Here is a 12000-nt window from a genome sequence, read left to right as displayed (position 1 = left end):
ATCACATCCGACCCCCCAGGTGCGCTCAGGCTGCGTGCGGGGGCCGGAGATGCCCCCTTCAAGACAGCCGCGCTACCTCTGCCGTGCCGCACCGCACCGGAGCCGCTCGGCGGGCTCACACCCGCCTGTCCCCGGGCCACAAGCCCTGGTGCTGCCGGACCCCCGGGGCTCACCGAGGGCTCCCCGGCGGCCGGGGCCGGGCGCTGTCGGCGGCGGGGCCGGGCCGGGGGCGGAGCGGGGGGGCACGGCCGGAGGCGGAGCCGCTCCGCTGGCGGCTCCGGCGCTCGGCGGCGGCCGGGCACGGGGCGAGCACGGCAGCGGGAGCCGCCGGGAGGTAAGGGGCCGGGGCTGCCGCGGAGGGGCTGCGGGGCTCGGCACCGGGGTCCGGCCGAGCCCCAGCCGCTGCCCGCGGCCGTGCCCGGGTTTCTCGTCCCCGCTCCCGCAGCGCCGGTGCCGGGGGGGGAGCGCTGCGTGCCCCGGGCGTGCCCCGCTGTAGGTCTGGGGTCGGGCTGCTGCCGCCCCCGGGGCCGGGATGGAGCAGGGGGACGGGGGGGGGGGGAGTTACCCGCGGTTCCCACTTGTGCCCAGCCCGGCGGGGCTTTGCTCCCCCGCAGCCTGCAGCCCTGCCCGCCCGGGTCGGTGCTGCCCGAGGACGGGGGTTTGTAGGAGCCGGCTTTGTAGGAACCTAAACTTCTGCGGGTAGGTAGCTCAGTGAGCGAGTAGGCAGCGTTTGCATTGCGTTTGGATGGTTTTCCTGTGAGGTCTCTTTGGTAAGCGTAATTTATTTCTCCCTAATGCCGCTCTTGGCTATTAGCGAGCCCTGCGTGCTTGCTGCCTGTGTTTCTGTAATAACAGAAACTGCGAACGCAATTAATAGGCTGCAGGCACGTATTTCATCGAATAGCCAGTGGCTACCAAAGCTGGTTGGGCAGGAGCGTGCTGGAGATGGCTGCGTGCCTGCCTGGCTGCACTCAGGTAGTGAGCGCGGGCTCGCCCTGCGTTTTTACCAGTGGGTAGAAGCGGGCGCTTTTATTCTAGAGTTGTCTTAGCGAGATGCGTTCAAGTGCCTCGTGGGCTCTGCCAGTGAAATGATCGTTGTGGTGCTTAGTGCGTTCATAAGGAGCAGCAGTTGCTGGGTCTCAAAAGTGAACAGGCTGAAGGCAAATGACAGGAACATCGCTGGAAGAAATAGGTGTGTGCTTTCTTTTTCATAATGGGGGGGGGATTTTTTTTTCAAATTTCAGCTGTGTCGGATGGTGCATATGCTTCTCTGTTGTCTGCTTTTTCTGAAGTATTTATGTAGTACGGTCAGATGATTCAAGCGGCTGACCCTCCCTGGAAGGCAGTTAATATTTCTGTATTTGTTGTGGCCGCAGCGCTGCTTTTGTTGGCGTTAGCTGAAGGACTGTGCAGTGCAGTTGCCATGAATTTAAGTGGAGGGGGATGAGAAGAGGGAAAAGAGGAACTTTAACTTTTCTGAGACAGCCCAGACTTGTCAGCGAAATGGGGATACAATTTCTGACCGTCCTGCACTTCCCGCAGAGCAGCCCTTCCCGCACATCGCTTAGCTGGGGGAGCCGTGTCCCAGCCCAGGAGAGGTGCAGGTGAGCGGGTGGTTACCCCTCGATGAGCGGAGGGAGAAAATACCAGCCTGCAAACCAGCCCAGCGCTGGGGCAGGACGGGACCGAGCCCTGGGGTGGGCTGGGGGGCCCCAGCTGGGAGCCCCCGGCCCTGGGGGTGATCCCAAGCGAGGGCTGGCCGTGCTGTGCCGTGCCGTGCCATGGCAGCCCCGCGCAGCCGCTGCCCAGCCCTCTGCTTGCTGCAGATGAGCCAAACCCGCTCAGGGGCTGTGTTGGTTCGTAAGGCAAGTACGCGATGTTTCCTTTGTAAATCGTGGGGAAATCCCTTTATTTTCTCTGGGGCGTAAGGATATGGCATGCTGGGAAGAGCACCGGGCTTGCGTTTCCAGGCTTGCCTAAAAAGTTAGAGCGGAGCCCAGCAACTTCACGTCCCCCCAGTGGAAGCCGAGGGAGGCAGAGTGGTGTTTCCTTCTGTTTTTTCTCCCTGCAAGGGGAGTGGGATCGGAGCGCTTGCGTCCTCTCCTCAGCTGATGGCAACGAATGACTCTATCCTGGCGTGATCTCACTTTTGGCTGCTGTAACGTGTATTATACTTCTCAGGGTGGGGCTGGGCAAAAGGGAAACGGGAATCGTTGTGTGTGTATGAAAATGCTGAGCTATCCTCAATTCCTTTGCCAAGTTGTCTGTGCGTTGTTTAATTCAAATAATTCCATACACGCAGCCTTGCAGGTCTGTTTGAAAAGGCAGAAACAGTATCCGTAACCAGGAATAGCCCTGCGGTTCGGAAAAACACGGCTAACATCTGTTACCGCGACTTCGGTTTGTTCCTCTCCTGGTATCAGCAGGGTGACAGGTCAGTCGGCCAGGTCCGACGTCCTGCGCCAGACCCTGGGTGGCTGGTGGTGACCCCCAGAGTTGTAACCCCAGCTCCTGCCCGGTGGGGCAGGGGAAAGGCTTCAGGCCACCTAGCTGCCCGGGGCTGGTCCCCGATGGCAGGCGGTGGCCGGTCGGTGTGGGTCTCTGCGGGCTGGGTCCATCTCCTGCGCTCACCGCTCTCGGTGTGACGGAGCCGGCTGGGGTGTCGGTGCTCTGCGCACCGGGCCTGCGCTGCTGTAGGGGCAGCGTTTTCTCTCCTAGCACCTTTTATCTTCCCTTAATCTATCCCAGGTTGAATACTGTAGGCAGTTGAAGCAGAGCCATTTCATGCTTTGATGTGTGTTTATTGGCTCTAGCTTCTCATTCTCTTGCCTTTTTTTTGCCTTTTTTTTTTTTTTTAATTAAATTAGCGCTCTCTTTCCCACCCCACCTCCCCAAACAAAAAGAACTAGAGCAGAGGAGGCAAAAAGTGAATTAAATGACTTTGTGTTTTTTTGTGAATGGGTTTTCTTGCCTTCCCCCTGCCTTCCTTGCTGCCTTCTGTAAGATCCCTTCATAATTAAAATATTATGACTATCCTTATGGTAGCCCTTCACTAGTGGCAAGGATCCTAATTTGACGTCAATGCAAAAATACTAGTTTCTGGCATAAGGGCAGATGACATTTCATCAGCTAGTGCATGCCCATTTTTTTTTTAAACCACAGTACTAAGACCATATGGGCAGATAATGAGTTTAAGCTGATAAACAGCTTACAGATTTGCCCAAATAAAGGACTTTCTTCCTAGAAGACACGTTTTCCTTTAAAATAAATAATGCAGTTCCTGTGTTTTTATTTAATTATCTCTGGTCCTGTCTGTTCTCACCAGGCTGCAGGAAAACAGACACAACTGCCCTGGAAACAGAAGCTACTGGATTTATGGGGCCGTGGGTCTTAGCTCAGGAAGGACTTGAAACGAGAAGCTCAGATGCTACAAAATTGAGGCTTTAAGTATCTAAATAAACAGATGGTGGTCCAAGTTGTATTCGGAGAGTGTTGTGAGGTAGTGCATAGTTCTTGACATCTTGAGGATGAGTCATTGCGTGAGGTGGTTGTAGGTCCAAGGTCTGTCTGGGAGCTATAATTAAATGAGATGAATATCTATACTTCTTGCTAAGCCTCTGAGGCTGCTGAAGCAGCCCTCGTTTGGGGGTTTTGTTGCAAGATAAAGCCTACTTTTGCTTTTTTAAGAGTCTCTCTGGCTAAAGTTTGTGTTGATCCTCCCCCCAACTTAAACTTAAGCTCTCATCGGTAAAATCAGAGAGAAAGATTTTGGATCCTTTTTTTTTTCCCTATAAAAAAATCAAAATAGTACAGCGAGGGCTGGGAAGCTGAGGTCTCTAGTTGTGACTTCAAAATAGTAGCTCAAAACCAAGTAATGTATTTGCATGGGAGGGCACAGCCCGTGTATCTCTACCCCAAAATGCATAGAAGTGAGCTATTTAGGGTCTGAAATTGCTTATTCCGTTCTAAGCTATTTCTTAAGTTCTCCCTTTTTTAAAAAGCTTGGAAATGGTTGCTAATCTTAATTCTAAATAGTAAAAGAAGGAGGAAGAAGAAGGTTGTACAGAAAAATGAGTCCAAACAACGGTATTGTTACTCATGACGCTTACTCCCTCTAAAGCTTCCTTGAATATTTTGTGTTGTCCATTCCCTCCTCTCCCACCACCTCTCAGCACTGGGAAGATTGCTGGAGTTTGTGTTTCATATGAGGGTATGTTCTGGATGCCCAGACTTACGCTTTCCGATGGTTGCTTTCGGTCCTACCGCTGCTTGGACTCTGCCATTCAGCATCCCTTGTGTCTGTCCCTTCCCTACACCAGCCTGTCTTGCTTTCTCATCACCGTGGAGTCCTGAGTTTCCAAAATGGTGAATGAACAACCCTATCCCTTAGTTCCTGGCAGAGGATTCAAATGGATTCAGTGCCTGTTGAATACTTGGTGGAGCTTTTTCTTTGTTTTTTTTTGGCCTCCACCTCTCGCCTTGGACCTAATTTACCACTTCTCCATCGGTAAAGATCTGTCATGGGCTGACGGTCCAAGATCTGTCAAGGTGCTGAGGCTGAAAGTGGCCACAGGAAGGCATTGTGTTAAACTTACTTTTGTTAACCACACCAGCCACTAAAACAGTTTGTCAGTGTGTTTTTATTATTTTTTTTTTTTGCACCGATAAGGCTTAAAGAAACAAATGATTTAAAGATGTTTTACTCTTACAAATTGACCCCAGATGGGATTTGCTTCTGCACCTCTGCTACCTTCTTCTGCTTATGTGGATGCTTCATGTTTGCTGGACTGAGACCAGACTTACAATGTGCAGTGGATGTTACATGACAATTGAGGATATTCCTATAGTATATTTTTTTTCCCTCACCAGCTTCAGTTAAAAAAAAAAGTTGTAGCTGTCCTCAGAGAAGACATAAGTGGGTTTTTGACCACCACAGGTTTTTAGTGAGGGTTCTATTTCTGCCTGGGATCCCTTGTATCTGTGTAGTCCCTCCAAGAAGGATTCCTACAATTAGAACATCCCTAGAGGTTCTTACCATATTTGTGTCGTTTGTTTGTTTTTCGCTATCAGGATGTTTGCTTTGATATATATTTACTCCATAAACTTGGTCTAAAATGGAAGCATGCAGCTACTTGATAAATAGATTGAAAGGTCACTGTGGAAATATCTGTTCTTGAGCCCAAATTAAGGTCAGTTTTCTTAGACCAGTGTATCGCTTGAGGAAGAAACAGAAGATGCTTTGGATGAGATGCAGTGGTAAAACTTCTGTCCGTGTACTTGGTATTACTGGCCTTTATGGCCATTAAAAAGGGGCTGCGTGATCTCGTGGGTCAGGGCATAGGTCTGGATTTTCTCTGCTCAGCTGTTGTGTTTAGTTAGTTAAGCTCTGTTCCTGTCCTTCTCTCTCTCTCGTTTAGCTGGCATACAGCTGTGTCAGAGCGGGACTTCCTGAGGGTGTCCGCATGGTGTCTGATGTGGTCTGGGGTTTGTCCAGGTTAGTCTTTGGGAAGTGGTGGAAGAAGCATCGTGTCGATCCTGGGGAAGAGGAACCGAACCAAGCTGCTAATGTGAAAAGTCGCGTAGAATAGCAGAGATAATAATAGCTCTTGTATCCTCTCAAACTTCTCACTTGAGTCATAAACAGCTTTAAATGAATTTTATGCCATTCCAGATGTCTGGAAAGCCAGCAGAACAGCTGAGCGGGTTGGGGTGTGGGACCATATGGTGACTTGTTCTCTGTGTTCAGTGGCACAGCCCCACAGGGGCTCAGGAGCGGTGGCCGCTCGGGTTGTGTGTGTCGTGCTTTATTCCCGTGCTGAGCCTTTCTCCAGCTCTGAGCTTCTCATAAGGCTCAGCAATGAAATTGTAACGCTAGCAGCTTTTTTTCATGGCCCGATGCCCAGTTTGAAGAAGGGTGATTTTGGTCATGTTGCTAGACATACATATTTATGGCCCCATTTTATCTGTTGAATTTAATCTGTTGGGGTATTTTTAACGTTATTGTGGAAACAGTTACTATATTTATTCTTTATGAAAAGCTCAGTGTAAGGCGGTCCACGAGGAGGGAGTTCAGAGTAATAAAGATTGCACCAAATGATGGTGTCTACGCCTCTTCGGGGAAAAAAAAATGGACTAAATGAGCTGACTGGCAGCTTGCCTGTTCGTGAGACATGGCCCTCGCAGGGCACTGAACTGGAATGCAGTATGCTGGGAAAGCAGCGATAGGATTTGTTCTTGGCTCACTTGATGGCACATCTCGTTTTCTTGGGGAGTAAAAAGAACCAGATCTTCTTGTGCACGGAGCTGTTACGCCTGGCCTGGGCTGGTTTCTCAGACCTGCTGAGAACCTGTTTCTCATGGAAGACTCTGGGACCTGCAGGTACCTTCCAGCCAAACTTGCCAAAGCCCGCTGCCAGGGTAAACGGGAGAGCGTTTTGGAAACTCAGTACGCTTTGCAGTGGGAGTCACTGTCACCGTCATCAATATTCCTCTTCCTGTAAGCGTTTGGACCATTGGTGGGGCTTAGATGGTGTCTACAACAGACATGCATTAGAAATCATGGAGAATGAAGGACTGAATGTCCCAAAAAGTTCTTAAGAGGGCTGGATTGGGATCTGATATATTTTTGAACTGCTGGGTTCTCGTTGTTCCTGTTAATGTCAGGGGGGATTCTGAGAGCCGCGTGAAATGAGGCGCTTATCTTGTGTTGATCAACAAAGCTTTTGCTCCCTATGGGAACATGGCTGAAGCACAGACGCGTGACAGGCATCTTCTGGAGCTGCACCACACTGTTTTCCAGAATGAGATGCAGGAAATGCTGGGAGTTACTTCTGCGAATGCTCAAGGCGTGAGGCTGGAAGGACCGATAGATCTTTGACCTCTGTTTTCCTTCAGCAGCCTGAGACCCAGCTTGCTGATGTGATGCGTGACTGGGTCGGCAGGCCTGGAAAAAGACCTTCCAAACAGATTAGGATTTGAGCTCAGCATGGTGCTTTGCCAGGTTACCAAAAACAAAACAAAAACAAAACCTCTTCTTTTAAGCGTTTGGTGGGTCACATCAGTCGTTAGCAAGTCTGATGAGATTAAGAAGGAACAGGCTTCCCAAAGGTGGATGGATGAAGGTTGCTATTTTTTCTTTTTTTTTTTTTTCCTCTCGCTGTGCTGAAAGGAACAGAAGGTTTCGTGCTTTGCATTTTGTGTGTTCATATTTTGATACTGCGCTGGGGAAGGCTTGGCAGGAGAAGAATCAGTTGAGTTTACAAACATTAATTTTCTTTGTTAATGCCACTACAGGTATTTCCAAGCCTCAGTTTGTAGTGAATTTCTCTCAGAATTTCTGCAGGGAGAAGCTCTGAAGCATTGCAGTAGCCTTGGGGAGCAGAGGGTATTGGGCAGCGAGTGGGACTCTCACTCGCAAGTCCTCTCAATGATTTTGGTGCTCAGAACTGGGGAGTACAAATACCAGCACCACCAGCATCAGCCTGCTGTGTAAATAAAGCCTCTTCCTGTGTGGGCAACTTGCTTTGCTTTTCTGAGCATCTGTTTGGCCAGCGGTGAAAATGGAGATGGTCGCCTCGGCATGTGGGTGTGATGCATGTTCCTGTTAGCTAATCTCGGCGATGTGTGTTGGAGCTGAGCAGCCTCATGGCTTGCAGTTTGAAAGCGTGAAGGTTTAAAGTGGTGTCAGCCACAAGCTTGCCTCCTTAGGAAAGAGAAGTACCAGCTTGTAGTCCCTCTGAAGCAACAGGAGCCAAGGGTTTGTGGGCTGGAAGAAGAATTTACCTAGGATGGAGGACGTGAGAGAGAAGGATGCCTCATTCTAGCCTTTTAAACAAAGTCTGAGTGGTTTTACTTGGAGCTCTGTGAAGCATCTGTCTGGGGCTTGATTTCGCCCTTACACCACAGGGTGATGCAGTTGCATTTCCTTTTGTTGTTTTTCCCGTCCCGTCCCCACCTCCACTCCCCATCCCAGCTTGCTTTTTATGATCAAAGCTCCATTCTTTAAAGATAGGCCAATGCCATGTAACAGCGCGCAGAAAATCCCCTATGGGGAACAGTTCTGATTAGACATTGAGGAATTCTTTAATTCTCTTCAGACTCCTTACTATTAGGAACATCTTGTTGACAAAAGGTGCGGCTTTTTTCCTTGCTGTTGCTACCTCTTCCTTGGCTCTCTTCCTCCCCAGACGATATGCTCATTCCTTTTGCTCTCCCGTTGTCTTGTCTTATATCAACTTGGGTCCTTGGTTCTTGCATTCAGCTCGTTCTTTTATCTTCTACAGCACTCAATGAATGCTTAAAAATAATAAATATTAATAATGGGGTTCTTTGAACTGGCAGGTTCTTTAATGCTTAAGCTCACCTTTTCCTGCTGCTTATCCCCTATTAAAAGTTGCTATAATCTGCAGACTGTAACCGTAATAACTTCTGCCACAGTGACTGGGTCTGTGACAAACGTAGGATTATAGCTCCAGGTGGGGAAGTGGCAGTGGGAGCAGATAGCCTCAAAGGCACAAAGATGTTGTTTCAATTGAAATATTCTTAGCAATAAAGGAAGAGAAGCCAAAAAACTTAGATAAATAGTTCTATTCCCACACTAAATAGGCCTTCTTACATAGGTTTCCGCAGAGTGTCAGTGACCTATATAGGATAATCCTGTATTGCACATAAAATCCTGCGTTTAGAAGAGGAAAAGCGTTCTTTCAGGAGAATTTATTTTAAGAAGGCTGTGCTTTTGGAGATGCTTTCAAGTGAGCTCATAGGAAGCATCTCAAAACAGCAAGACAAACTGTGTCATTACTCTGTGTTTTCTTTTAATTCCCTCTGTCAGGTTAACCTCTCCCTAGAGCTACAGAGGAGAAAGCTGCTGCCTGCCCCCGTGCACAGAGTTGTCCACGTAACGTACAGGCCAGGCTCCAAAGCTTTCACCACGTGTATGTACACACACACACACTTTTGGACATCAGCAGCATTTTTACTGCCTCAGATCACCCAGACGAGGGAACAAGTACAGTAAACAGGAATGAAGTGCGTGAGGTTTTCCCACCACACCTCCTTTCCTCTGTTAAACAATACAGCTAGAAGAAGAGAGAATCCTGAAGCGTCAGGGCAAACTTCAGGAAGCCTTATTTGTTTCCTGGCGTGGTGTTGGAGTGCCCCTGCTTAGGGAAGGCGAGCTGTGCCGAGGCAGAACCTCTGTTGGGTGGGTTGCTTCCCGGCTGATGTCTTCAGCAGAAACCACACAAGTTACTTCTTAAGGCTAGGACTGGCTGGGAGTTTTTCAGGGAGACGATTTGCATGCAGAAAATGCTGATTTATTGAAACCAATACTGCTTTGTGGGAAAGGGTTGGTCTCCGCTCAGTTCTCCTTAGGTGAATTTCTTGGGTTTGGAATAGAATTTCGTAGTCAAAACACAGATGCTGGCTGGGAGTCAAGTGGCTTTGGTTTTTCACCTATGCTGTCACAGATCCAGAACAGGGTCCTGAAAGCAGGTTTCTTACATGCCAGATATGTATGTCCTAACCACAAGACTGGTGTTCTCGTGCACATGGGTTTTTGCATGATGAATTCCAAGGTGGTTTCCATAGGTTAATACCTATGGGAAATAATAAAAAAAAATCTTAAAATCCCCCCCCTCCCCTCCCCCCCAAAAAAATGTGTTGGGGTGAGAAAATAGATTGCTTTCTACATGTCCTTGTGTTTCTTTGTGGCCTTGCTGTCTTTCTTCCCTGGTTCTGCAGGTTCATGGCTCCCCTGGATGTTATCTTTGCAGGGTGGAGTGAAAAATCTCTGGAGACCTTAAAAAGTAATCAGCACATCAGTCAGGAGAGGAGAAGAGTGACTGTCCCTAAAGCACTTCTGGTATATTTTGGCAGGGTCAAGGCCATACAAGTAAGAGTCTGGTTATAGGACGAAAATGCTCCTAAACCCCTGCCCTCTCCAAGGAGTGTTGTTAGAAAATGACCTTAAGCTGCCAAGGAGAATATAGCTGAACACGGCTGATACCTTTGTGCCTGGGCCATTGTTGTTGGGCAGGGTATGAAAAAATAATGCTTAGGGCAGGAGAGGAGCTTCTTGGAACAGGATGAAACGCTCTCCTGCTGGTTTGATTGCAGTGAGCTCAGCAAAGGAGGGGTAACACGTGGTTTCAGCAAGAGGCCTCTTTCTTCCAGTTTCTTCCCTCCTCCCATTTTATGGAGGGGAGAGGAAAGTGGTCCTCTCTTCGTACGTTCTTAATTCTCCTCAGAGCGAAAAGAAAGCCGTGTTGAGGTCTCCAGGAAGCTCTAGGTGTGTGCTTAGCCAGGGCATTTGATCTCTGTGGTTGTTGTCTGCAAAAGGCTCCGGATGTGGTGGTTGGGGGCAGCTCAGGCACCTGAACACTGATGTGATGCTTGGCTGCAGAGGGCAGCTTTTTGGGGCTTCCTCTGTGGTAAAAGGTGAAGTTGCAGTACTGAGGTGGTCACTCCAGCCCACTCTGCCTTCTCTTTTTTTTCTTTTTTCCGTCTTTCAAAAAAGAAAAGGTGGGGGTAAGCTGGTGGTTTGAGCTCCAGCATTGCAGAGACAAAGGAGAAACACTCCCTTTAGAAGCAAAATGTTTGAGGCTGTTGCTGTGTAATTGAGGTTTAAATAATGGCTGTTTCCGGAAACCAAATGCATCCTCACGTGGTCTCTGCTAACCTGTTTAAAGAAGACTTTTGTTCATGTTGTGGTAGATGAAGAGTCTGAGCTTGCCTCCTTGATTTACCTCCTCCTCCTCTGTTGAGTTGAAGTAGGAGGCACAAGGTGTGTTTATACCACGCAGAATCACGGGGCAGCAGAAGGACCAAGCAGATGACATCCAGAACCAGGGTGTCCATACAGCTCTGCTGACTTTAGCAGGTAGGTCTGGAACCCACGTGTTGGCTCTGGGACCCCCATAATGTCAAAGCAGTCCTGGGTGCGAGATGAACTCCAGCCTGTGTGTGATGATGTAGAGGTGCAGGCCCCAGATGCAGTGTTTAAAAGAACAAACAAAAAAACCTCTAAGCCTTGCTCTTGTGTTTTTGGTGGTAGGCAATACTTCTCAAATATTAGGTGACAATTATCTCTTAGTATTTTAACATAAAATTTATCTAAGAAAGGAAAATATTTTTCTTAAATTAATCAAATTTTCTTCTTCTGCCTCTTCTTCTGGTTACAATCATTGGAAAAAAACTCTAAAAAAAGCCTTTAAGAAGCTGATTGTCAAGGTTCCCTAGGTCCCCAGGAGGATGAAGATAAGCTGCTGTTTTTCTTCAGAGGCTTAGGCTGTGCTGTTAATGATCACTGGCGTTTGGGGATGATGTGAGACCTTTTCAAGGATTAGACCACTTACCCACTAAAGTCAGTTTGCATCTTCTAATCAGTGAATGACCAGACTTCTCTGCACCCACTGCATGTCTGTATTCTGCACATTAGTCAAGTATGCAGTATACTTAAATTAATGAGAAAAGCAAGCTATTGATCTAAGACTTCACACTTTTTTTTTCCTTCTTCTTAATCAGGGATGAAGAACTGAAAAAAATTGGGTTAGTGAGAAAATAGTTTCATTAAGTTGAGAACTTATAGATGCGTGTCTCAGAGATGTATGCTGGAGCTGGGTTGCAAATTTGTCCTGTTGAACTAAGAACAGATTGCACTAGGACAGCCCTGGGGAGGGTTAGCCAAAATCTAGACCAGGGCTGCGTGCCCAAACTGTTCAGTGGGACTGCCTTGCAAAATCCTTCCTGTGGCTGGATCTGTACTGCGGGCTTCAGTGGTGCCGTCTGGGGCTGGTTGTTTAAAGCTGAAGCAGCCCCAAAGAAGCCATGTAGTGGATCTATAAAGCATCCTATAAAGTTATACCTGTAGACTGTCCTTTAATGTGAAGCTGCAACCTTCAGCTGTGATCTTTGATTCTTTATAAAGTGCAACGGTATGGAGTAGGACCAAAGATTGATTTTTAAACAGAATGTGATTAAATGTAAGAATGCCTCAGTTTG

General features: G+C 48.2%; 1 protein-coding gene across 8 annotated transcripts in view; it reads left to right on the top strand.

Annotated features, from left to right (window-relative positions):
* Positions 1 to 241: 241 nt before the first annotated feature.
* TSPAN18 (tetraspanin 18) overlaps positions 242 to 12000 on the top strand; it is a 110996-nt gene continuing 99237 nt past the window's right edge. For 3 of the 8 annotated variants that reach the window (XM_048063421.2, XM_048063283.2, XM_048063638.2), the window contains exon 1: positions 242 to 334. The gene's annotated coding sequence lies outside the window, so the exon portion shown is untranslated. Of the gene's footprint in view, positions 335 to 1088; positions 1193 to 12000 lie in introns of those variants that run through there. The other 5 variants (XM_048063984.2, XM_048063758.2, XM_048063911.2 and 2 more) reach the window with 3 other exon arrangements.

This window comes from Anser cygnoides, chromosome 5, assembly GCF_040182565.1.
Source record: "Anser cygnoides isolate HZ-2024a breed goose chromosome 5, Taihu_goose_T2T_genome, whole genome shotgun sequence".
NCBI lineage: Eukaryota > Metazoa > Chordata > Aves > Anseriformes > Anatidae > Anser > Anser cygnoides.
The sequence above is the reverse complement of the archived record's forward strand: the minus strand, read 5'-3'. Positions and strand labels throughout refer to the sequence as shown.